The sequence below is a fragment of the Nomia melanderi genome, chromosome 2 (assembly GCF_051020985.1).
Source record: "Nomia melanderi isolate GNS246 chromosome 2, iyNomMela1, whole genome shotgun sequence".
NCBI lineage: Eukaryota > Metazoa > Arthropoda > Insecta > Hymenoptera > Halictidae > Nomia > Nomia melanderi.
The window spans coordinates 12,825,955-12,853,061 of NC_135000.1; the positions used below are offsets into that span (position 1 = coordinate 12,825,955).

At 32.0% G+C, this 27,107-nt stretch overlaps 1 protein-coding gene across 5 annotated transcripts in view; it reads right to left on the reverse strand.

The window, feature by feature from the left end:
* LOC116430751 (uncharacterized) overlaps nt 1-27,107 on the reverse strand; it is a 134,329-nt gene that overhangs the window by 70,097 nt on the left and 37,125 nt on the right. Inside the window, exon 1 of one of the 5 annotated variants that reach the window (XM_076364335.1) lies at nt 16,130-16,212. The exons of the other annotated variants lie outside the window; for them this stretch is intronic. The gene's annotated coding sequence lies outside the window, so the exon portion shown is untranslated. Of the gene's footprint in view, nt 1-16,129; nt 16,213-27,107 lie in introns of those variants that run through there. 5 annotated transcript variants of the gene reach the window in all.

The following is a 27,107-nucleotide window of genomic DNA, read 5'->3' on the forward strand; positions in this document are numbered from 1 at the left end:
TAAAAAGGATCAGCGAATGCAATGTTATAAATTAAAAACATTATAGATTAAACATTGTTCTATCCAGGGTTTTAACATAATTATGCTAAAATTGTCTTTCATTTAACTAATGTCTAGATTTGATTTAATAAGTGAATATTGAAGTTTCTAACGTGGAATTCGATTTTTGCAAAATTTACAATTAAGTTTCCTAGTATTGACAATAATAAGTATTAAAACAATGTATCTTAGTTCTAATTTCTTTTTCTATTTTTGTATCTATTTACGGTATTAATCTAATACAATCGTAACAGCCATATATTTTACGAAGTGAATACATTTATTGAAATAAATAATTTAAAGAAATAGATTTTTTATAAGTAACAATTTAATTATATATCTTAATCTACATTTCCATTATACACATTATGAGAATATGAATGAATATTTTAACCATTGTTTAGGTGCATCAATTTTATTATGCAAAGATTTGATTTGTTTATTATTAATTTGCACGTTCACTAATGTAACAAATTGTTCGAAATTAATATTCGCTATGGATGACCTAGAATTTAAGAATAGATAAAACGAAATTATAAAGAAATGTCATCGTTCATTTTTACTTTTCCCGTCATACAACTGCATATAAGTAACAGAAATATTTAAATCTGTCCGCTTACGTATTCCACCCTGTAAATCCCAAATATTCCAGATTACATTTCGCAATCTGCCAAAACGGAAGCCATTAAACGAAATCTGAGATTGAATATGTTTCTTTAATTGGGTATTATTGCGTAAGCATACAACTTTCGCGTGAAGTCATCGATAGTGATCAGCGGGAGACTTCATCTTGCGTATCCTTCTTATTGCGAGTCGCGTCGCGATAAAAGTGTGGCAGGTCATGGTTACTGGTTAAGACAATATTAATTCAGCGTGCATCCGACGGCAGAGCACCATCCGGCAAATAGACATCGACGAGTACTTACTTACGTAGACACGCGATGGGAACTGAATTGTTAACAGTAGAAAGTATTAGGAGAACCGGATTCTCGAACGGCGGCGAATTAATTGCGGAAACCTTCCGCGTTATTCAAATGCGGGAATTCCTTTATCAGCGCATCGCCGAGCTCTCCTCGTCGGGATTTTGTAATTTTCCCGTTTTTTTTTTACTAGCGCACAATTACCTCTCCTTATTTTATTTACGACAATCGCCTCGCGCTTTGTTTCCACCATTCGTTGAAACGCAAGTATTCGCGGTACGCGTTGCGCGGGATATTTCAATTCGTTTCTGGGTAATCGGGTAACAATGCGAGTAACCTATTCCTAGCAAGAACAGTTTTCAGCGTTCGCGAAACAAACGTTCTGCGTTTCGTAATTTATTGATCATCGACATTATGCGTTTAGAGATTTCAGCGTGCCTCGCTAGTCGGGCAACGTTCGAGAACCGTTCGCGAGTGATGCGGTTTAATTACATTTGATTCTGGTACGATTTACCTAGGATTGATATTAATTAGATGCGAGTCGCAGCTGGATCCTCGGCGTATCGTAATTATGGACATCAAGTTAAAACGAGTTGCATGCGATATGACGTAATCTTATCACGGCAAATTATGTTGATTCTGAAACGGTCGTGCAGGTTCATGATTCTATTAACGCGTAGCATGCGAAGTGACATCTTCTTATGAGTTGAATTTATTGCTAGCTAATGCGGCTATGTCACATTTACATTATCAGTTATTGCACACTGTATGATAAATAAACTAATGACTCATAAAGAATGTGTTTACGGTTGATGAAAGTAACGTTGATACCAATAGATCGTGGGTAGATAGAAAATTGGATAAGATTAACCTGTTAATTGAGGAATTTTTTAAAAAATCTTTCGTTTTGCGCGCAGAAAATCCAAAAAACTAAGTGTGTACTCGTCAAATGTAGGACAACTGCACCTAGGATATATTTTTATGAAAAATCAAATCGAAAAAAAGAAGAATTACATGTTTATCTGCAAAAATAAAGAATTTGGATATTGTTTGAATAATGACATTATGGTGACCTTTCATCATCCTATATCGATCTATTTTTGTTGTTGTATATTGTATATATATTCATTCTATAATAATTAGATTTCTGCAGATATTATTTTTTAATTGTTTGTTTGAGTAGTACTAAATCTAGCTTGTATAGCAAAAAAAATTAAGAAGTGAATTTTGTTATAATTGAATATTCTTCAACGTTAATATGTAGGTTTCAATACAAACTTTTGATTAAAAGTAAGAAAATTCGATACTGTCCTAAATATTTTTTTATAATTTAAATATTCGTTTAGAATTTATGTTATGTGGCATTTCAACTGTAGATACATTAGCTTCATTTACAGAAAAACTTTCACATTATGCTTTGCTTAATGATACAAAAAGGAATAATATTCTATCTAATTTCTTCTTTTTTTATTTGAGACACACAACTAACGTGCAAATGCGTAATTTCACTAATATATTAGCGTAATGTTTGGTGCAACATAAAATACTTGTAAATACGAGTCATTCAACAAAGCGTACTAAAGATTTTGTAATCTTCAAACGTAAAATGGTAATAAAAAGTTGAGGGGAATGTAGGGGCCTTTGATAAATTGTTCTGAACTAAAGACTTAATATGGAGCTCGGTGTCGGCTCCATAATGTACGTTGCACAAAGTACTATCGTTAGAACTAATTTTCAATGTTGCAATTGAACGGTTATATATTCCATATGCCAACTCGAAATGGTTTTCACGGTGCAAGGACGATGTTTTACGTGTTTTTATAGCAAGTTGGCGCTCGAGATACTCGAACTTGGGAGCTAAACCGAACGTCTTATGTCAAGTATATTGAAATAATTACATCGCTTTTTACCTCATTTCAATCTTTAAACTGAGCTACTATCTTTACTTTTAATCACACGTTTGCTACAAGGAATTCGCGAAGGAAAGAAAGAAAGTGCAACGCTTAGTGAGCAGACAATTTAGGTTAATTGGCACAACAAACGTAAGAGCTTCCAAATTTATTGTCTATAAAAAGCGTACCGTTTTTCTTAATACTGCCAAACAGTAAATTACTGTACATGCAAAAAGGAGTTAAAAATATGTTACAAAAGCTTCTTACATTGAGGAACAATTAACGTTTATTAGGCTTAATTGCTGATGAATTTCAAAATAATAAGTTTTTATATTGCTACCTGCAGATGCAATCAGCTCATGTTGTTATATTTTATAAGGGCAATTAATATAAAAAATAATGTTAATGCCTATTTAATATAGTATTTTACTAATATTATTTTTCGAGAAATGAATGTTTTCAGTGGTTTTAGAAAGGATATCGTAAATATTTATATTTCTATATGATTCGTTGAGAAACAATACACTTACTGTTAACATTTTCTTTTACAATATTATGTTTTTATTACAAGAAGTATATTAACCATAAATCAATATAATGTCAATATATGATAAAACACAAAGGAGTTCCTACAAAGAATTATTCATATTTTCTATTATATTTGCGTGGTTTTTTTTAGTTTCACGAAGTTTTATATTAATAGTATTGTTTTACCAACGAAAACGTGGTACAGTTTTTTCACATTAGCGTTTACAATAAATTTTTCCACATGTTGATTGTAAATATTATTACTTCTTATTAAATGAATCATTTACTTATATCAAGGAAATAAATGTTGATTTATTGGATACTCATTCGAAATTATTTGCATTATGATATGAGTAAATTATTAGAATAAACAAAATGAATTATTCGAATAAGTAGGTAGAATAATACACCGCGAACAGTGAATTATTATTCTGATCAAATATTCAGACAAATGCTTATCCGAAAGAATTTGAACAACACTTGACCATGGTCCAGTCTCTGTACGTGCTACTTAGTCTTCCACGTGTTTCACAATTACACTTATGAAATTTCATACACGGTCGTTTCATTGGAATGAATCGTAGAAGAATTAAATACTAAGATTTTCCGATTGTTTCCTTACATGACGACACAGCATATATCCGTTGAGGAACACACAGCGTGGCGTCGGGAATGATATAATGGTTCTTCGATTTCAAAAGAAGATTATTGGAAAGGAAGAGTTGCACGATAATAACGCTCGTAATCACATTAATTTTCGCAGACAACTGGAACACGCTATTCTGATCTGATTTGTACCATGCATCGTGCTTTATTAGCTCGGAAACTAAGGCAAAGATTCCAAACGGGGAAAATTGAATCGATTACACGTAATAAGTTCGAAAATAACTGATTAGATTCCGAGTTATTACCTATTTTTGTGCTCCCAGTGCAGGGAAAGTAATACCGGAGAACGGGACGATAGTTCCTCTTTTTGTTCCTTCGAAATAGTTAATTTAGAACGGGCTCAGCCTAACTAATCGCACTCTATGTACCAATCGAATTCCCATTGGATTCTCTACCGTTTTATGAACTGTCAATCGTGTCTCATAACCAGGCACTATAGAGAAAGTTATCAGATATTTCTTCTGGTTTACGCGAGACAAAAAAATCTACAATCGATATTTTATAAAATAAAACCTTGCTAAGTTAGCCAGTATATAAAGGAAGAATTTCTTCAATTGTGCGATGTTTACGTTTACATTTTCTGCGTAATAAAAAAATTCAAATTCTTTGCAGCTATGTAGTTTAATTTGACTTAAAAGCACCTTTGGATTTTGATCATGTTAGTAATATTAGCTAGCATTCTTTTTATGTTACAATGGAATTATCCATATTTTTTTAAGGTGTTTGTACCTATCTATATCTCGTTTGCTTGGTTTTAACCCCTTGGCTACTGTTTACACCTAAAGGACCTTCGAAAATTCGGTTTCAGTGTAGTGTTGGCATCCATAGGCGCCAGTGAAATGTTATTGACAATAATTGCAGCAACGTTTGCTTAGATCAGACGTAAGTGAATTACAATTCCACAATTGCATCTTCTGTTACTCATATATCATTTAAATGTGATTATCTTATATTGATTTAATTCAGTTCAATTCACTGTTTCGATGGTTTCATTTCTTAGAAACGCGGGATGACGCAAAATTTCGCCATAGCTAAGGGTTAACTCTCTCAAATTGTGATAGGAATTAATTTGATAAATGTCAACAATTCTTTAAAAGTGAAGAAATAAAGTTATAACCAACAATTAATATATATAGCATATTATATTAAGAGCACTATTACAGTAATATAATATTTTACGCTTCTCTTTAATGTTTAAGATGTAGATGCATCGTAGGGAATAAAATAAGTCGAAAATACCTCAGTAATTTAATGAAAATATATGATCGTACCACTATTCACTAACAAAATAAATTCCTGTTTAGTTACGACATTGTATCTATCATCTAAAAATAATGTACGTTTGCATGCGTATTTATGGTACACTGACAATTAAATTGGATCTTACAATTCGTTTCGCTTGTACAGGAATCTCACGTATTTGCTAACCCGAGCCTTCTTCCAGTAGTAATAGATTTTTATTTAATATTGTGACATGCGCAGTGACGACAAGTTGAATGTTCATGCGAAAATCGTGACTTTGGATTCGAACGGGAGAGGATCGTTAAATCGGCAAAGATGGACGAGCAGATTCATTACATGTCGGCAGGTTCGATATCGCGCAAACGAGCATAACGTATAACGCGAGCTTCCAAGCCGGTAATTATACAGTTGTCAATCAACTGGTGAGAAAACACGTTCGCGATAGAGAGATCAGATGACGTGCAGAAATCTTCTTCGACATTCCCATCGTTCGCCTGACACACAAGATTGACGTAAACGGATTAATACTTTTTATAATATCATTTATACTGTAGTTTCTGTTTCTAGAATAATAATAGTAACCCCATAATTAAGGTCTCCATTAATTATCAGTTTCCTAAAAAGAATGTTGATAAAACTTTCATCTGATTAACTTACACATGCTCATTTATTCTAATATGTAAATGTTATATATCTACTTTATCAGGGTAAAAATTACAACTTGACAAAAGATTGTTTTATTTGGAAAGATAACTTGAAAGGGAAAACAAAATATTTTCGTTGAAGGCTATTTTCTAAGACAATCCAGATTGAAAGTTCAATCAGTAAGTATATAAGTTTATATTTAAAAATGGCTCATATCGTAAGTTATCAAATTAACCAATTATTATACACGAGCAGTCATAATCAGTAATTTCTCATACTCAAATTTCTCAAAATTTGAAACAAGGTAAATTGATTGTTTTTTTTTCGATTTATTTTCGTATATGGAATAATATACTATCTGCCTTCATAAATAAGACAATAAAATTAGAAGAATATGCTAATCAGTTCTAAAGTGGAATATTTTCATGTAACGAATAATTTTCATGATTTGTTTGTCATATGAATTGTGACATTGTTCTGTTAACCCTTTGCACTCGGAAGTATTTCGCTGGAAATACTTAACGTTTTGTAACTATACAAAGACGATATTTTTTTAAATGAACTCAAAGAAAAATCACAAGTAAATGGAGAGACAAAGCTTTCTTATCCGAATATTTCATACACCGATGTATTATACATAGTTCAATATTAAATATCAAATTTTATAGTTTTACTGCATCGAATCAAGTGGTGACTGAGTCACCTCTGGAGTGCAAAAGGTTAAAGAATGAAGTTATTTCGAACAATATGCACATAGAGTTCTTGTATTATAACTTCCGCGTACCGAATGTTTAATACAATATAACAATTGTACTTTTACACTTCACGTTTCACTTTTTTTTTTGGTTTCTTTTTATTCGTGTTCTGATAATGCCAATAATAACAACTACTAGGATCATATAAATTGTATCGTTCCTCACCTGTAAATATTATTCGATGCAATTTCTCTATACACTGTACATATTTCGTAGAATTAAATCCATGTTGTTCCTGTTAACGCAGATTTCCGTGTTAGAATATAAGTTATTTAATATTCTGAGACATTTATAAAGAATAATGATAAACGGTCTTAGAGTTAGTCTGAACTCCAATTTTCTATGTAATTTAGTTTGTGGTGAAGCAGATATTTCATGCAATCCGTAAAACAGCATGTTCTTCAGGAGCAGAAACCACGGAATTAGGTTCATTACTTTTGGCATGATTATTTTCGCTTTCCAATAAATCATATTCAATTTTTCAACTTCCTTTTATGACCACAACAATTTACAGGAATTTTATCGATGAAATTTCTGTTTGGAATTATTATCAGGTAATACTTTCATATGATTCGCAAAATATTAAGGATATTTAACATCTGTTAATTAGTTGTACATTTGTTAATAAATTGGACACATTATTAAATATAACAAAAAATTTTATTTCCCTCAGAGTCAATGATTGTATACAATGAAATCAGAAGGCACAGATAAATATAAATACACGTAGGTACATTTTAATATCACGATGTTGTACTTGTGTCGAAATAAATTGCTTTTATTGTAATTTAGGTGAATCTAGTACTCGAAAAGATCAAATACTTATGAAGTGACATTGCAAATTTGAATTTGAAAATCAAAGCATACCTTATCAACCCTTTGCTCTAATTTTAAGTTCAATTTTCACTTAAATACGCTAAATATTATCGTTCAATATCGATTAATCGTCGCTAAATTATTGATGAAATTAATTTATCTGCTAACAACCACCAATATTCTCTACCGATATACTTTCCTTTCTTTTCTGCCACTAATTAGCGAAGTATCAGAAATTCTTACAATACATTGCAACAATACCGTATAAATTTTCATTGACATCAGTTTTAAGAAACGCCAGTTTGATTATCACTGTGACGAAGAAATTACGTAGTCAAGTTTATTTTTTTCTTTGACAATCAGTTTTCAAGTTACAATTTATAATTGCATTCGTCGTTTATGTAAGACGCAATTATTTATTCCAGTAAATTGATTGATACGATAAAAGCAAGAATTCAGTACCTCCAAGGATAATGATCTGACAAATTGATTCAAGTTTGAACATTCAGTTCGCGGATACTATAGTTTATAAACGAACAGCCGTAAGACTGTGCGTTAATGCTGGATACAATTTCACAAAAGCTAGTTTACTCGTTCCTTTCCTAATGTTTGGTGCTCAAACTGCCGTGGAATGATTTATTCGTAAAAAATTAGCTTTCACTAGAACCGCGATCGAACTCTAGAGCAGTGCAATCACAAATCAGTCGCAACGAATGGGCGATCAATAATGACACTATGAAACATTTCAGGACCCGCACTACACAGCAACTGTAAATGTATTCAGTGATGACGAAATGCCACCACTGACAATAAAACCTATAAAATCCAACAATTTACTACATTCCTAAACTAATAATAAATTACAACAATAATTTAATACTACTTCTTGTATTTGCACATTTTAAAAGAGAAACATAATTTTACCTTGAACACAGGCATTCTACAAAATAATTACTATTTTTTATAACAGTAATGAATCAATAGCTAATTTCGATTTTCCGGTATTTATGTGTGTATCGTTCGTGTGCAGAATATCTGCACAGATCTGATACGCGTGAGTATTTGATTCCGAACAATTTCTTTGATATCGTACCGAAAAGCGCAAAGAAAATTACGAACTAAAAATGTTCAATTGCCTTATACGTTTGTATAATGTTAATCTTAATCTATTAAAATTACCAATTTTCATATTAAAACAAAAAATATTGACAACTTCTGTAATTTAGAAACATTTATAATAGAATTGAAATATCTGTACATTTCAAAAATAATAAATTATTTTTCAAAAGTTAAATCATTTTAATTTGTATGAAATGTACTTTCACGCAACACCAGAATTGACGCTCACAACACGAATCGCCGAAGGCAGAGTTTGATTGTCACCGATCTAATAAGCGATTACTCTAAACCACGTTCCATTATATCTACGATACCCGATCGCAAGAAAAGATGTGAACTTTTAATTAATTTCATGAGAGCAACAAATCGACATCTAATTGAAGACTGTAACACCTGATTCATTTAACGTTTCTTGCTACTGCATGACGCGCGGAATTTCCGCCCACCTATATAAAACCATAAACAAATCAAGTCCTTTTGGCAGCGCAGCATGGAGACTGAAATTAAATTAAAAGCGTAAAAACGCGTAAATGTGTTATAGTAGCTAGCGAACCGCAACACGAATGAAAGACCAACTTCCAGAAACAGTTTACGCTCACTGGACCACATCGATTATCGCATTAAAATCGTGAATTCTTCCGTTTTCTCGATTATGCTGGCGCTGTAACCGCTCTTCGTGTGCCACGTTCGAACGAAAATTTGTGCCGGGGCACGCAGTTGGACATTAACATTCTGATCGTAATTGGAAGTATTCTGTTCACCAAGAAAATCGTGTTCGGTTCTAATTGCATCAACCATTGTTGGCTATCGATAATAATTTTGTGCGAGCGTGGTCGCGATGTCGCAACACGCTGACATTACAGAGAGGTTATAACTACCGGACTCTGTTATTAAACACCGACGTCATTTAGTAAAGCACGGAGTAACCTGCTGTTTCCACCGCAAGCTTGTAATTTGATCGACGGAACGGTTTTATGTTAATCTGTCTTTTCAGAACCAATGACTTTTCGCTAGCTTAAAAAAACTTTGAAACGACGAACCGAGTCAAGCGTTTATATTGCAATTAGATTTAATTTATTTATATTCGTGAAATTGGTACATGAGAAACGGTTTATTGCGATGTAAAAATTTTTCCGTTTAATTGATGCTGTTCACGTTGTCCCCACTGTGCAATCGTATAATTACTATCAATTATAAATCAAACATTTTTGTACGCGTTCCAAATAGTTTGTTCGCATACTTAGTAATACTAGAAGGATTACGTAATCTGATTTACGTAGATCATCCCGTATAAAGGTTGAAACAATGGAAGGATTACCTTCAAAATTGTTATATCCGTATACATATTATTTCAAATAGAAGTAAGGTAAAAGCACCAATAGTTGACCAGTTAAAAAAAATTGTTTGCATGAATAATAGTAAACGTTTAATAATAAAAACATTTTTTTACATAGATTTATTATCCAAATATTATAGACATTTTTGAAAATTCAATACTTGCGTCAGAAGTTGACTATCTTTTAAAACGAGGAAACTAGTAATTAACCATATGTTAGTTAGTACTTGACTAGTTATAGTAAAAACAAAAATACTAAAGGTAGTTACTTTAATATCGTGAATTTGCAACGATTACTACAAATTACAAGTAACAGGACAAATACAAATAAAAAGAAGTCAATTCTATGTTGGAAATTGGAGGCATACAACCAACGTCAATGAAATAAATTGTTAGTTTCTACGATAAACAATTTAATTCAGGTAAAAGTGTTTCGAAGTTGGGTCGGTGGATGCTACAGTATACCTATCGCGCCATTATCGAAAGATTATTGCTATTAAAAACTTTATTTTTTACGTTTTCCTGAATAATAGTCAACTACTGATACCAGGTCAATTACTGGCACCTTTATCTTAATTAATAGTTTATTTTATTTTGAATGTATAACTGTGAAAACAAGCTAAACTTTTCATCGTATATAAAAAATTTGTAAAGTACATAGTATAAAAGTAGTAGGTATTTCATTTAAAGAATGTAGAAAATATTTTTGACTTTGTTATGAAAGATTTTTGTTTAGATCCGCTGTACTCATTTTGTAACCATGTAGAAAGAGCTCAAATGTTCGTACGATTAAAATATTTGTCTTCACGCGTCCAATTATTAATACAGAAACATTTTTTATTTCTTTTATTAAAATTTTGTTTCTCATTTAAACCATTGTTTTGTCTGAACTGTATAGCATCTAATATTTTATAAATTAGAAAAGACCAATTCATTGAGTTCTTTCATAATAATAGATCCAAGAGAAAACTGAACAATATACCGTCGATATTTCATACGTAGGTAAATAAGTGTATCAAATTTCAAATTTTTCACTTAGAATCTTTCAAAAACATAATAAATTTAAGCCCTTCTTAATTAAAGAAAAACAATCCTAAACTTCAGCTACCCATATTTTTAAAAACTCAGTTGTATTCGAAAAATCAATGCAATAAAGGAAGAAAAACAGTTTCCTATCTCTTTGATTGTAAAACAAGAAACACGGCGTAACCTATACATTAGAGAGCAATTAAGGAAATAGGAAATTACCGTGCGCAATAGATCGAATTTGTTTAATCAAGCGTTCGAAATTAAAGAGAAACTACATTTCGTTCAACGCTTCTCTATCCAGATAATTGGCGTAATTATTGTACGAGTCATTGGCACGTACTGATTCATCCAAGTGAGAAACTTCTATTCCCGTGAGTTAGTGAGAAACACAAGTCTGCACGTTCAAGTGTTCGAACTTGTATTTATAGAAGCCATCGATTTTCAATGCGAACATTGTGCAATCGAGGATTAGCGCAGTGATTCTCATTTTAATTTAAGAATAATATTTAATTCTGTAGCAATTTATACTCCAACTTAACAAATTCGTACGAGATTTTCATTTTGATCTACTTTCCAAAATCTCATAGTTACAAGTAAAGATCAGTTATAAGCAGTTTAATTAGAAGACTATTATTATCTCATACAAGAACAGTAGAAACTTATAATGAAAAAGTAAAACGAAACGATTTTGTTAAATGCTTTTACAAAATACATATGTATTAAATGTTCAATAGCACAACTTTTGTATATATTACAATAATGAATATGTTTGCATTATTACTTATAAATATTTTCATAGATGTTCCATAAATATAATGGCCTGCGACTAATAATGTTTTGTATAACTTGGACGTTCAGTAGACAAATTATATCATGACAACCATGTTTGTGTGTCACGTGGCTGATTTTATTTCTGAATCTACATATATACTATATAGTATCCAAAAGAATAGTTTTCGAAACAAATTTGAATTTTATCTAACTTACGTTGACAACAAATTCTCGAAGTCATAAAAAGTAATAGAAACCATTACTTATTACACAATACTAATTCCACCTTTAAATACACTGTTATCATTGTGTAGAACGACGCTGTGCAGAATGTTTTTTTAAAATAGCAAATAAATTTTAATAAAAAAAATCAATACAAAAAACAACTCTATTCAAATTAATACTACTGTATGTAACTTACATAACATATGCCCTTCAACTTGTCTTATTTACTTTCTATAAATATAAAGTAAAAAGATTGTATTTATAAGGTAACATCTCAAATCAACTTCAATTATTACAATATCTCAATGTTCACAAAAATCTTATACAACGCTTTCATTCTCTGATCAATTGCTTCTTTATGGTAAATTTCTATAAACAGGAATTATTTACTTTCACGAGTTACGGAAACATCAGCAGATGCAATTGCAATGTGTGATTTCAATTTCACTTTTCCAAGCGGGGAGAATTATAGATTCTTCACACATTCTCATTAGACATGCGCATTCCGCTTTCTTCGACGCTTCGTGGCTGATTAATGAACTGTTAATCAACGACAAGATCGAATCTTATCCACAAATCATCTAGTTTCCGTGATCAGAGCATGAAGATTAGACTTCTCTGCGTAACTCGCGTCTTAAACATTAATTACATGTAACATCATGCAGTAGCTATAGTTATATATGAATGGCTTACTTGCCAAATCGATTAACTCCATAAAACAAATAGTAGAGAAAACTGATAAAATAATACACTATGCTTTCTAAAATTCCTTTTAAATTATAAATTGAAATAGACATCGTAAAATGTATTACTATAGATGTATATTTTGTTCAACCACATGTAAAATATTTAAAATAGAATGTCCTTGAAATAATTGTTATTATTACTACAATTATTTGCGTGATTAAACAGTTCATCGATTTGCCAAGTGAAAAGAAACATTAAATTCAATCTTTACTTTTTTACATTAGAGACAAATTTTATTATATAATATTATAATGGTACATATTTTTCCTTTTTTTAAAAGCTGACACTAAGATTAGAATAACTGTAAAAAGTAACTGCTTCAATAGCAGTTCGCCTGTAGCAGATTAAATATTTTTTACATAAACAATTTACTATTGTCATTTCGTATCACATTATTGCATTAAAAAAATTCTTAATTAAAATAAGAATAATCTTAACTGACATAAATAATTTAATATTCACTAGCCAAACAAATTTTATGATTCAGTAGTGTTAATCCTTATTAATAGAGAAATTTGTTTAAAATATAAATACTTAGGAGTAAATCAAGTGGACCAATCGTAAAAAGAAGCTAGAAACTTGGGACTCCCACAATTTCTTTCACAACTGTGCTTGATAAAAATAGTTTATCGTTAATAACTCCTTAGAGCAAGAAAAGAATTTGACGTCTATGCTACGTTTACGCATACTCCAGAGGTTAACCATCAACAATAAAAAAGTAATGTGCAATTTATATTTAAAAAAAGTAAATAACATTTCGATTTATCAAATTCATTTGAAAATTTTCACCACGAGTCTGACACGATATTATAGAGCAAGGAATTAAAAAGTAAACGTGCGGTTTTCGGCACAGAATGTTGATTACTCGAGGACCACAGCCGACCCGGAAGCGAGCCACGAATTTTCGCGGTGAAACCGTGCGTAGCTATTCTTCTTAGATTCGTTTCGAAAGTAATTCGAGTGAAGGAATGCAAATCTCCAATAGGCGGGCGGTCGACAAGTGGCCACGGAAAATTATCGGTGATCCAGATTCGAATCCGTGTCTGTTCGATACGTCGTCGAACGATAAAATATTGCTCGGAACGAAATCAGAGTCGAATTAAACGTTGCCCGAGGAGTAATCGCGTCAACCGATCGAGCAAAGTGAAAAGCGTTTATACACGCGAGACAAATCCGGGGGCTGCGTGCAGGACGCTAAACTACCAATTTATTTTCTTTTCGGTTTCATAAGAGGGTAAAATCGCTCGAAAAAAAGCATTGTTAATCGACGTAGATAAACAGCACGAACAATAACGCCTTGGACAGGAATGGCGGTTGACGTTGCGTATTAGACCGAGTTGCGGATCAGAGCTGAAAGGGTTCGTTAAATCGTTCTCATACGTCTTGCGAACGAGCACATGAGGGAATTACACGACAGGTTGCGTGAGAAAATTACTCTATAATCGATTCGACTGTATGAAAGACAATTAAATCATCTTCCGCTTCCGATGAATATGTACTGATTACTAGCCGCGTGTTATTACGTTCAAAGGTGATGGGACATTAAAGTTGGGTAAAAAACACTTAAGAGATTTAAGAGGAATGAGGTAAGCCTCTCTAGTAATTAAGTATATGAAGCATAAATTATGTCCACTTTAAAATGAGATTTTCTCAACAGTAGTATAATTATTCCTGTGTATGAGAAGGATTAAATGAGTATTAATAGTAGGGCATGAGAACATATAATACAATAATCAATTAAATGCATTGCTAAATATAAGTGAATTTTAATAGGAAATAATAATACAGCTTAATAGGTAAAAATCACTTGGTTAAATAGGATAATTCATTATAATATTCATTATATATTTTTACGTTTGATCCGTTCTAAATTGTTTTTTGGAACATTCAGAAAAGAAGAATTTAAAGTTTCTTGGATTTTACATTGAGAATTATTATGTATATTATTATTGTAATAAATTATTCACGTAAGATATTTTAAATATATATAATGTAAAATTCGTCACCATTTACATATTCTATATAACAGTGTTTTGAATTATGAAATGTCTCGTTAAATGCTTAAAAAAATGTTAAAATAATAATGATAGATTATCCATTTCTTTAATTAATAAGAAATATATTTTAACACGATAATTTTTCGATAATGAACATTACACTTTTTATCCTGAGCTAACAAGAATTAAAATATATAATAATATTAATAAACAATAAACAGAGAAATTAAAATTCATCGTAGTGATTAGGTTTTAGATTTTTCTGGATTTCACAAATTCCAATGACATTCGATTAATTCAAAATACTTATAATCATAAAACTTAATTTTAAAATCGGAACAAAGAATTGTATCATTCTGTACATGACATAAGTGGTCGTTAATGTATTAAACGATAAGTCAATTACAATGTTCGAGATATTTGAGTCTTCTGTTATTGAGTGGAAAGTCTGGTTAGGTTATGTCTGGGTAAGTTAGGTTAGGTTATAATGAACGTCTTCTGCTATTGAGTGGGAAGTCCTACAACTCAATACGTGGCAACAGACAAGGTAGAGGGTGTAAGCAGACACGCGTCTTAGTTTATCGCGTGACGACGATCGATTGTATCATCGACTTTTTAAAAATCTCGCGTTAAACGGCAATCGTGTCACATTATTCGCCAACAAGTAGCAAAGTGATACGAAGTGCACGAGCATTTATGTAAATGAGCCCTCCGATACGATCATTTTAAAATCAGGTGCGTGGTACCATTTTCGTTTATAATTATATCGATCTCGCGCGCGACGGCTACCTAATTATACGCCGCCTATATGGCCTGCGCATTGCGTCTGACAGCGAAAATTACATTAGATAGCACGATTATATTTTCAGCGCGAGGACATCAATGCTGGCGCGGCCGGTCAAACCCTTCACCGAAGTTGAAGCGTGAGCTGCACGTGACGTTTCAGCACGTGTCAGCCGGCCTCACTGTTACCGAAAGTATTTCTCTCGGCAAGCAGCCCGCCAGCGGAGCTGGGTCATCGATTAATCAATTTTCTTATTTAAAAAAAAAAATGAAGTTTCAGTCATTGAGACGCAGTGAGCCGTAATAAATTCATTTCTAATCCATAGTTAATAAGTTTCACTTGTTATTTGTCGTACGTTTCGCCGTTCGATAATCGGTGAATTAAGAAATTCGATTGGTTTCATGCGAGTTTATAATGTGCAATAACAAAATATGCAAGTTTTACTCGATAATTTTGATTATTAGATCCATGAAACTGTCCATTGTAAAGTAATCCGAATGTTAATGCTAAATGAATAAATGTCATCGTAATTTTAAGTACGATCGGCACGTCTGCGTTTAACGTTTTATGTTGCATGGAAAAGAAATAGTTTATACCACAGCAAAAATTCATTCTCACAATGCAGGTCACATTCTTCGTTGTTTCCAAGTTTCTAAAAATTCGCCGCGATACGAATGACTCACGCGAACCAACAAGAAGTTGCAGTGAAATTCAATCGTTAGCCAAACTGTGGTTGAATTTGTGAAACACCGTACTTACGACGCGCAGAGGCGAAACCCAAAGCCGCGACGGTTTTACGAGATTCGCCGAGTTAGCTGAGACTGTCTGCTATACCTTCGATTCTGCTCTACTACGAAACGCTTCTTGTTGCTAAGAATATCTTTCTATCAGGAAAGGTTGTCGACTGGTTGATCATACGACGTTGTTATATCGGGTGTTCTGTAAATACGTCGGGAATAGTGTAACCACGTGACAAGATTAGTCGGAAACGTAAAATAAAATTTGTTCAGTTAAGATTCATTTATAGACAAAAGTAGAATAGCGTTTATATCAGCAGTACAATCGACAATTTTTTCTAAGTATTGTAAAAGATTAAGAAATGAATGTACAATAAAATTGTTTTGTCTAAAACCTTATCTTCGATAACATCCTGTTTGTAAATTTATCTAAAACACTTATACTTGGTTAAGAGTTAATGAATTATATTCAAATTAATTTTTTTATATTTAGTAATATATTTAATAATTATATTTATAAGTGATAGCTCAAGTAAGACAATTTTACAGTAGATGCTCCACTTATACTCATGTGATGTTCTCGGAAATGAGTTACCAAATGAAAAAATTTAATTTTTTATGTTCAATTTATTTTTCCGTAGATTCATACCTTTCTTAGTGGAATGACTATTAATAAGACAATTAGTGTATAGCTTTTACGATGGGTAGTATTGGTAACCTTCTATCTTACGAGTTCCTTGACGAGACATTTACAAGTTGCACGGGTAGTTAAACCTTTTTATCTAGCATTCCTCAACATTTCAATTTGAAACGGCTGATTTTTAATTCACTTAATAGTAATTTCAGTAATATCTTTTTTTTCATTAGGCTCTTGTGATTTTTAATTTCTTCTAAATTTATTCATGTCCTAGACTGTGATCGTTTATAAACTCACCAATAAAAAACTCCATTGATCGATCTTATTAGAACACATGAATATTTATACATCAGCTGATGTTATAAAAAGATAGATCTTTTACCGATCTATGTACAGAAAATATTATCGTACTGGGGATTCAGTGAACCGTGTTGTTTTCCTTTCTAATAAACACTTCAACAAGTTCGATATTTTGACTGCTTTCATACTAATCATCACAAATTCTGGCCATAAAACATCGTACAACAGAACGTAACAAAAAATTATCAAATAACAATTTAAGAATAACTAGAAATACGTACATTTACCGTTAATGTATTGTACCTCTTACCATTTGTGCTAGCTTAGTTTTTGCTTAATATTACTTAACAAGGTAATATCATATAAACACGTAATTATTTAATACAGCCAACCGAATGGGGAGATCTCCCACTTATCCTTTAGCAACGCATTGCCTTTCATTTTGTTTAATTTTTCTTTTGTCATTTAGTAAGTCTTGAACTGGGATTATTGCCAATCCATCAAACACTTTCCTTACTTTTGTAAAACAAACTTTTTAACGAAATCAGTTAAATGAGTTCAATTAAAGTTAATGAAAAGAGTTGTGGCTACAGTTCTTCTTGGGCGGTTGCCTGAGTGTTAATGTTACTTAACAAGATAATGACGAATAAACACATGCCAATATACTGTGAGTAGACTACAATAAATACACTGTAATTACATTGTTTTTCCTATGTTGTGAACTTTATACGTTGCACCAAGCAGTGACTGTCGGAAGTGTCCATAGAAGAAAAAGTTGGGTCGTTCTATCGCCGCAGAAACTCGGGTTGCTTTCGAAATAATGGGCACGCGTTTCAGGAATAAAAAACAGCGTGCTCGATGTTGCTAAATCAAAAAACCGGAGCGCAGTGACATCAAACGTGACCAGGGAATTCTGGGAAATTGTACCGTGTTTTAGGCGTCTGTGCGGATTCTGCAGACGCGGTTATGACGCTTGTTTTGTTCTTCCGTGAGGTTCTCCCGCAAACAGGCGTAACCGGTATAAAGCGAGCACGAGCTACCGAACAACTATTGGTAATTGCATGATCGGTGACGTAGAAATGGCACCCTGTAGCGTTATCATGTCATTACTTTGACTCTCTGTCATGATAAATTGAATTTAATGCTGACAGAATTGGTGTTTGCAGTCAGCATTTGTAAACGAGTATAAACATTTCTATTCATTCGGAGGTGATAAGATTGTTTCCACGATTAGATTGGTCTTTGGACCAAGCGTGTATAGGTTTAAGCTATTTGCATGGTAAAGGTAAACTGCCCTAAGAATACTTATGCTATAGAAATGCAATATTTCACTTCGATATACAAATGGATTCCAGTAAATCACCTTTTATCGGACTTTCTTGAAATTTCGTGTAAGGTGAGATATAGAATTATTGATATGGTAATATAACCTTAGAAATGGGATCATTTATTCGATCAGAAGAAAATTCAGACTTTTTAATGGGAGGTACAGGATCATGTACAAACTTTTATTGATTTCAAATTGGTGCATAGTTTTATAGAAGAATGAGGTTACTGTTATTACTATATTTGTTTTATATTATATTTCTTTCATTATAATAGCTTCCTCATTTTTTAACAAGAACTATACCAAGAAAAATGATTGTTTCACGAAGAAACATGCAGCTCATCCAGTATGATACAAAAATTTCAAAGTTAATATTCTATAATGCATTAAACCGTTTAAGGTATATGGGACACATTAAGAAAACAGTCAAATCACGACAATAAAAGAAATTCTAATATACCTACTTATGTAATACATATTAATTTTATGAATTATTTTCCTTCGGAAACAATGACAGTAAAGCTGCTAATTGAAGACCTCAATGTTTGAAGGTTAAAGGTTATAAACATTTTCTTCTAACTGCTTTTATTAAATATTTTTCTTTATTAGATGAAGCTATTCACATTTTTTACATTTTACATGTTATACAGCAAAAATATCTTCACGCACTTTCATTTACTCTCTATTTATCTTTATAAAAATGTTACATAACAGCCTATTATTGAAACCGTTTAAGTAATTAGTAACTTTTTGCTCAGATAATTAAATCAGTCAACCAACAACGGAAACTAGTACTAATGCTTACAATCAGTGAGCTTCAAGTTGTATTATTATTTCTATTTTACTATTACCATGAGTTACGGTTTTGTTTTATTTGCATATTTTGTACGCCACGAAACAGTTTTTAGATGCATTTAATTACATTCGGTCCCTTGTGATTATACTTCTTCTTTACAGTTTTATATGAATATCGTTTTATGGTCATTCTTGTAATAGTAAAGGTTCATTATATTAGCTTTCATTTATTCCGAAGTATGTTTATATTACCCTTTCCAATAGAAAGTTGTACTATTTCATATTTTTTAATTGACTTTGCAATGCATTATTAGGTGTAGTACTGGGTTACAACATGACTAAGTTCGGTTATGAATATAAACGTGTTATAAGTTCAAGAATTTAGTTAAAACTTTTAAGAAATACGTATAAGTTTGATTGACAAGAAGTCACTTCTAGTCAGATTAAATTCGGCACTTTGTGAAAGTAATAATAGAAAGAATATTGAATAACATCGAACTTATTTATGTTATTAAACCCATATTGTCAACTCCAATGTGTTTAATTGATATATATTGTATACATTATAGAATATATTATAGAATATTAATAAAATATATATACAGGGTGTCTCCTGACGTTGCCACATGAAATATCTTTGTTGCTTTTAAAGATACGTCAAATGTCTTAAGGATAAAGTTGAATGATTTAATGGAGCTTACATGATACCAAAAAGATTTTTGTTTTTCTGTCATTTTTTTTTTTTAGAGATTTCAAGGTCACCTTGATTTTTTTTAAAAGGAATGACCTACTTTTTTAACTATAGATTGATAGAGTATCAAATTCTGATTATAAAATTGTTAACCTTTATATGTCCTAAACTTGATAGTTAATAGTGTCTATTCGCAAAGATGGCAGTGTTTATCTGACAATGTTTATCAGTATGTCACGTACTCTTACTTTGTGCTATTGTCTATGATTTCCACAGTTCAACATCATTTCATTACTGAAAGAAACAATAATGTGGTATCAACATGACGGTTGCTCCGTCACTTTGATTTTTTTTATACGGAACCACCCTTTTTTAAACACCTACAATGATAGTCCCTTTCATTAAGATTTCTGACTATAATTACTCACTATAATTACGAGACTTCAACAACAGTTGAAGATATGCATCGGCGTATCATCACAGCATGTGCGAATATCACCTAGCATGTACTTGTCAGAGTTCGACATTCCTTCAGAGCCCGATTACAGCAATGTATCGACGTAGACGGCCATCATTTCGAACATTTATAAAATACAGATATTCTGTTTACATATGTTAGTTTCATACATAATATATTCCATATGAAAACAGAGAACATAAAGGGTAGGAATTTCTATATAAATGTCAGTTTCTCTATGTTTCATTTTGGGTTCAATGTCTAAAGCTTGGTCAATGTCGAAGCTTGGTCTTCCTATGGTTAATATGGTTCTTTACATACAATCAAAGTGCTTTTCGTAAAATGTATAACCTTTTCGTACCGACTATGTTACTATTATATTATCAATAACACACCACAAAAATTTAGTAAATTAACCATGTACTTACAATTGTATATAATTCAGTTCTTATCGATTTTAAAAGATTACATTATTAAATGGGACAATTATTCCTGCTCATAGGTATATACATTAATAGATTAATAAATAGTATTCATTTATAATATGATATTGAAATGTAATGTAGAGTTTCAAATGGTAAAAATAAATGATACTTAGTAAATAATTGAATATATTAATTATGACCATTTTAACAGGAAAGGAAACCACGCTTGGCCAGTGAATCGTCAAATTTCAAACTAGCTAAAGCAGAACGAAACCATTGTTGAAGCATAAATGTTTTTGCTCTCACTTTCTGACTACAAATATGAATCAGGAATAACAAAGAAAAGTGAGCACCTCGTGGCGAACCAAAAAATGAACGTTTTCCGGGAAACTAAGAAAGTTGAACAAATTCTACGAAGCCTAAGTAAAATGAAACATTCATCGGAATACATAATATGTGAGCAAAAAGGTTAATTATTAGAAATACCAAATACTGCAGTTCAATATTCCATAAATACCTCGAAGAGAAAGCTATAATACTGTAACTTTTATTAGACTATTCGCTATATTAAATTCAATATATATTTGTACATATTAAAAACAGCAAATGTTCCATTGAATGATTAGCAATAAGTTTTGTAATTAAGAAAATGACAAAAATACTCATAAAAATCTTAATTCCTAAATAAATATAGAAAAATTACGTAACTAAATTCTTTCTTTACTTACACGCGCGAATAATGGCATTGTGCACACTGTTAAGTGTGTCATATTTCAAGCTATAATACGCGAACAAGAAAATTTTACGATAAGAGCTTGGCATTCCCGCTGCGACACCACTAGAAATTAATTTTCTTTTGCAATTAACATAAAACTGCTAACGTTTGAAAATAATTATATCACCTGCAGATAAAGGAAATAAACTGAACAAGTGCAATTTTTATATAAAATTCATGTTTGTGAGCAGTACGAGTTTCGAACAATGTTCGATACATTACATTCTAGGTTCTAGACTCAAGATCTGTTTCACAAAAGTGCAAGGCACTTATAAATGGCCTGAGTAAGTCTCGTGACCACCTTCTATGCGTATATCATGCAATTAATAAATAATGTGTAATGCTGGTACTGTGTCACAGTAATTATAAGGTGGACGCAATAAAACTGAACTGAACTAAACAATGAACTGCGTCGGTAACAATGTTTTCCGTGTAAAGTACTTGGTAGTATGTCCGATTTAATTAGCCGCGATGAAATATCTTGTAACGAACGCAAAGTTTTACAAATCGAAAGGAACATTAAGCAACGTAAATAGTTTTTCTTGCAAATGAAACCAGATAGATATTTCAAGGATAATTTAATTTTTAAAGGAGTACAATACATAGTTTAATTTAATATATGATGACGTTTATTGACATGAATACAAAAAGGTGCAGGGTTAAGATATTTTTCTTTACGTAATGTAAAATTATTAATATGGAACTGTACTTTATTACATCATGTTACTGTTGTAAATCAAACTTGGTGAAATCATTATAGGTAACATTTATTTGCACAGGAATTAATTTCAACGTTGTCTTTGTGTATGTTCGTGACCCACTGACTTATTTTAAAGTATATATCCATATCGCTTAGTATATATAATTAATATTAATTTTAATAATTTATTTAAAATTACGTAAATAGTCTGTGTAGTTATTTATTAGATTTACAAAATTTAATTAGAACATAATAAATATGCAGTTTTTATGGAAAATATGTGAATAAATTTTCAATTTTTTATAAGTATACCTCAATTTGGTATGTACAACTGTCTGAAAATAGGAAGATTACAATTATTGAATCATAATTACTTTACATCATAAAGAAAATCCTACATTTTGCACAGTTATTAATAGCAGCGTATAAATTAAACAGAAACATGAGTGAAACATAAAATGTTAGTTAAAATAAAGAAACATAAAAAATGTAAACAAAATAAACGTTTGATAAATTTATAAAGTACGAAAGATAACAAATAACCTTATTTGTATATTTCATTTTCTAACATGCATAAACAATTAAAAGGGATGTTAATTTTAAGCGTTAGTGTATACTATTGTATCAGTAAAAAAATCTTAATATCTTTTAACACGTTGATTGCTGCATCATTCGAATTTGGATGGCATAGTTTCATGTATAGACATAACAATTAACTTCCTTAGTGACATATCAAATGAACCAAACTATCTTGGATCTATGAGACGCAGCGGGGTTAAAACTGTTAACTTAAACCAACAACCACTGTGAAAAATCTAGACTTTTCAGTTTCCATTTAATTAAGAAAATTGTTGTGACTTTATGAGTAATTTGATGAGTGCCGATTGGGCGATCAATGCGTTAATCAAGCATGACTAATGACATCCCTAAATAATTCATAACACGTCATGCTCGTAAACGAGAAATACGAGTAATTACCAGTGTCATAACAGTTGTCTTTATACAAAAGTAATCATTACAATAGCATGTTGAACCAATTAGCGGAAAATCCTGTACGAGAATAGAAGCCGATAGGCGAGTCAATAAGTTTTCACTACGTGGGAATCGAAGGAAGTTTATCGGAGGCAACCGCTGCGGGGTTCAGCGGAGAGAAAGAAAGGACAGCGTCGTCTATCACAATGACTTTTCCGGTGGTGGGCCGCTCGCGGTGGTCAACGGTGCATCGCGTTCAGCGTTGCGTCGCTGTAGCTCGATTCAAGGACTGTGTCCTGCTAAAGTTCAGGACAAACTCGGAGTACCGTACACCGGGCCGCATTATCGTGTGCGTGCATGGAATTCATCGCGCATTGCGCGTCGAGTGCAAGCCAACCAGCGTTACCATCTTCTCACGTGAGCAGTACTCGTTACGTGTCGCATCGTTATTCTCCTGCAAGCCAATTAGAACCACCTGAGAACTGTGGATAACTGGATTCGTAGCCACGTACGACAGAATTACCGCTGTCGATACGTTGCACTTTCAGTCGATCGAGTTCTCTTTTCCCTGGCTATAGCCAGCTCTTTCAAATCTCGAAGGTCGATTAGAAAATTCGAGAACTTGGAAAGACTCCGGTGACCTTTGCATGTTACATAAAGGTCATTTCTGGCGAATTTCAAAATACTCGGGCCCATTAGCAACCTTTCCCACCGCGAGAGTTATTTAAATGGACGGGGGTTTTCTTCGAATCAATCGAAATTGATCGATTGATGACAGAAAGTTATTCTATTTTAAAATAGCATTACATGTCTAAATCACTCGAAATCTGACGTGATTATAACTATTTCTTTGTGCGTTTATTAATTTACTAGACATTGTAATAATGATTCTCGGGCGCAATATATGGTTAGTATTTAGAAATTCCATTAATTAGTTGCTTTTTTAATCATTTACATTATGTTGCATTATACTTAATATTAGACGGGATGTTTACTAACTCCATTGTTAAATTCTATTGTAAAAATTCCAGTTTTTACTGTAATTGGCGATACTTCGAGTGTATTGTTTCGTTTATAGTATTAATTGAATGTACATATACAAATTTTTTATTCCAAGTGAACAATGCTTGTTATATCCATAGGTTGCTGCAAATGTTTCGAGAATCCGCTGTCATACAGTTGTCTGTCATTTTCGCAAAGCTTTACATTTTTAAATTTAGAATGTGCCGTCACAATACAATGAAAAATATATTAATGTTGACAAAAAATATTTTGAAAAACCATGAAACCGTTAGTGCAAACTTGTTTGTAATTTTTCTCATTCTTTCTCGAAACTGTTGTAGCAAACCAGGTAATACATGTTATGCACTAAACAACTTGAATTTCGTTACTTTAATCAAGTACTTTATACCTGTCTTCAATTAGAAACTTTGATAATCTGCACGCGATACACGTTAATGATAAGCGATTATATTAAAACTACAAGAGTTTATGTATAAACAGCGAACGTTTATCAGTTCACGTTTGATAAGAAATTTTGTGTTGAACGTTTACAATGTTTACGAAAGTCTAGAATCCGACATGTATAGCGAACCTAGAGAATATTTGAGTCGTAAAATCGTAAGCCTACTACCTTTCCACTTCGAATCCAGCAAGCAGTTCCACCCCGTTTTCCATTGGCTCTCTTCTTGCGCTGACGTTCCGGTTTTCGGAATAAAAGTTACTCTTTCATATCCACTTTCGCGATTACACTTGAATTTACGATCAATCAAGTTCGATATAGTATGCGAAATTGAAATCCTAAAATCTAAAGCGTGACACGCAACCGGTCATAAATTGAATAAATAATACCAATGAAAAATACATAAATTTCAACTTAAGAGCTCGTAACTATGTCTCGAGTAACAACTGTTTTTATTTCTCGATCTTTTTTCAAATAATACAGTTTAATTGCAATTCAATGTTAAATAGGCGAAAATATTTTCCGTCGAATAAACCATTTCATTTTTCACGTGTATCAATAATATCTTAACCGTTATGCATTCTGCGTGGAGGTTTTCTTTGTGAATTACCCACGAAAAGAGGAATATTAATATTAATTGTTCATTAAAGATGAACATGCGATAAACCTCAGTAGCAGTAAAGAGTAAAGTAACGATTTAAAAGTCATCGGCGATACTGTCAGAAAATTATAGTAAATGAAAATTCCAATATTATATTTTATTATGTGATTACTCGTAATCATGTGTGTAGGCAGATCGTTAATATTCTGTATGTAAGTATCTATATACATACATATGTGTGCAAATCGTTACAGTGAAAGGCCAATGGAAATTGTAATTTCACGAATCAACACCACGAAGATTGCCTTTTCAATTCCTGTGAAATTGTGAATTCCAGATTTGATCATTGTGGTTCGCGTTCTGATATTGAACTATTGCTTGCCAAATTAACATTGAGAAACCAATTTAACTACTCAGATAGCGTAGCGATATGAGTATCGTGGTAATAAAAAATCTAAATGAATTTTATTTTTATATCATTTTGTATATATTACCATTATTATTATTATTGTTGTTGTTGTTGTTGTTGTTGTTGATGATGTTTCTTTTTATAACAAAAATATTTGTTATAATTTGATAATATTTCGGATCTAATTGTATTTGTCGTGTACTAATGGTAAGTGTATTTGAATAATGGGGACTCATTCTATCGAAATATTTTAGACTGGATGATTGATTTTATTAAGAGTTTAAGAGGCTCTTTCTTCACTGCGTGCAGTGAAATGACTAGGTACTTTATATAATAATATTAATTTATTTAACGTTTTTAAACGAAATTATAATTTAATAAGTACAAAGCATACAATTTGAAATAAAACCTTTATGAAAATTTCGAAAGTCTAATGGAAGAGTTTTTGTAGAAAGCACTGTGTCAAAACTGAAAAAAAATGTTTTCTTTATTACATAATATAAGTTGCAATTTTTTAATTTGTCACAGTAAACTATAAAAGATTAAGTAATCACGCCTTATACTCCATAATTAATTCACCTTCTGATTATTACTAAATCCTCTTTAAATAATTTCGCAAGCCAAACTTACCTACGCATACAAACAGTATTATCACCAAAGAATTACACCATCATGTTTTACATCTTCAATATTGAATTAATAAATTCTCTCAATTTCAATCATAAAAACTTAAACCTTTCCCCTTAATCTTACTAATAAAATATTATAATGAAACATCTATATATCATTCATAATTGAAAACACATAAACGTAATATCCTACTAAGAACAAAATCATGTTGAAATTGATACTTCATACATATTGTTCAAGGTTCACTGAAGATGATGGTAATTAGAACGAAATCCTTATCAGGCGAGTGTTACGAACGAGATTAGAATGAAAGGAACGACTTGATAGCAATGGAGAAGTGGTGCTAACCAATCGTGGGTGTAATGGTATCCGGTAGTAATATAACGGCAATATATGGGAGCGTGCTTATTTTTGTAGTTTCACACCGCAAACGTGTCGCGCAGCGCGGAATAACTTCGCCGGCGCGCAAGATCAAGGGAATCTGGTTTCGCAGCAACCGATGCAGTTGCAAGTGTATTCGTGATTATCTCGACACATTGCCGCATTTGCATGGAACCGCGGCATATCTCCGCCGCCGCTTCGTCTCGTGACGAAGAGCGCGATAGAAAGGTCCCAGTTATTGTGCTCGCTTAGAACATTGCCGTAGATCTTATCCTTTAATCACGAACGACCCGCATA